The sequence below is a fragment of the Triticum urartu genome, chromosome 1A, assembly GCF_056163025.1.
Source record: "Triticum urartu cultivar PI428250 chromosome 1A, HENAU_Tu73, whole genome shotgun sequence".
Classification (NCBI taxonomy): domain Eukaryota; kingdom Viridiplantae; phylum Streptophyta; class Magnoliopsida; order Poales; family Poaceae; genus Triticum; species Triticum urartu.
In genome coordinates, this window is record NC_141873.1 from 451,768,357 (window position 1) to 451,770,283 (window position 1,927).

Below are 1,927 nucleotides of genomic sequence, written 5' to 3' on the forward strand. Positions count from 1 at the left end.
AGGTTAGAGGATTGTGTGGGTGTAAGAGACTAACAAAGATCATAATTTGATATGAAAGCGGATTCATATATTTGAATAGGAGATCATAGTGTTTTAAACATTGCATGGATGAATATAGCGGTGATACACGTGCTGTGCACATGTTATACCATAGTGTGATAATGCATTGTGTTTGCAACTCACAGCTAAATGCTGAACAATGTAAACCATACTATACATCAAACAATCTCACATTTTATTTGAATTTGTGATAATGTGTGGCGTTTGCAGCTTACAACTAAATATCGAACAATCTAAACAATACTATATATCGAACATTCTCACATTTTATTTGAATTTGTGGTAATGTGTGGTGTTTGCAACTCACATCTAAATACTTGTAGGCATATGGGGCGGGGCACCATACATGATAAACACATTATACATATGAGACATGGTTTAGATTATGAAGATCTAGCTAGAGCTAGAAATGTAATGTGATTTGAAATCAAAATAAAGTGGATTCAAAAAATCTAGTTCGAGTTCATATAGTACACATAGTTCATATGTAACTCGAGACTAATCATGTGGTGTGCTGTGAAGATAATACACAAACGATGGTTTAACTTGACAATAATGATGATTGTAGATGTTATTAAAACAGAGAAACGAATTCAAATGTTTTGACTTCACAAGAATCATTACTATAGATCTTATTCAAATAGAGAAACAAATTCAAATTTAGTTCACATTGAAGCGGTAGTATATACGTTTGGAATGCACTAAAACGTTCATTTGATTAGTAGGTTGCATGCATTATACATGTAGCGAAATATTTTAATTGAACATAACATGAATTCAAAGTTTTGAATGACATTTGTAGGGCGCATTGATTTGGTACAGTACACGTTAGGCTTGTCCGGAAATTTCAACCCGCGCCTTGTTAGCCCGAAATATTTAAGATATATCTTTGTCTCGTTGTGCTCTGACAACTCCCTCCATCTCAACCCGCGCCTTGCTATTCTGAAACTACAACGCGCGCGAAAACTCCAACCTCCTGTGAAATCCTGACACGTGAAATGCCCGTGGTACCCCTGAACCGAAAGAACTGCCTCAAATCGGTGGTGGTACTTTCGTAACTTACCCCACATTTCGGACAAGCGCGTCTCTAAGCCATGGTTCCCCACTGCCATCACATCCGCCCACCCATTCATACACCAAGGCCGCGAAAACCCGCGACGAAACCCCACACCCTGCTCCGTCCGCCACCCAGCCGGAGCCTCTTCCCCGACGACGTCGTCCACAGCAACACCTCGACGTCCCTCATCCACCTTACCAGATGAGGATCCGTCGTCGATCTCATTGTCCCACCGGTTCAGCCACACCGTCCTCCACCTCCAAGGAGCTGCCCCGACGTTTCCCTCGTCTTTCGCGCCACCTCCATTCCCACACCGCCGTCTTCACCTGCACCACCAGGAGAGCATCATCATCACTGTTTCCTCGATGAAGCTGCGGCCTAATCGGTGCCACCAAAGGGGTTGTACACTAATCGCCGCATTTTCTTCTTGATTCGATCTCACGGTGCTGCCGGCGCTCGGTCCCGAGCCGACACGGCACGGCTCCATCCACGGCGGCGTCGCCGGCCACTTCCTCCACGGCGTCGCTCCCTCGGCGGCGACGCCCACATCAGTAGGACCTGCTGATGCTTTAGCTCTCGCTCGTGCTGCTGCTCTGCTCTCTTGCTCTCGGTCCCCTCCCTGGTCTGCTCTTGCTATTGCTCTTGCTCGCACTACTGCTCTCTCTCTCTTGCTCTTGCTTGCGATGCTGCTCCGATTTAGCTACACTTCACTCCGATGCCGCCGTGGTGAAGGTAGAACCAGCCGCAGCGGGTAGGGGGGCTCGCCGGAGAGGTACCCCACTGTCTATCTTAGGGTTCAGGATGGGGGCG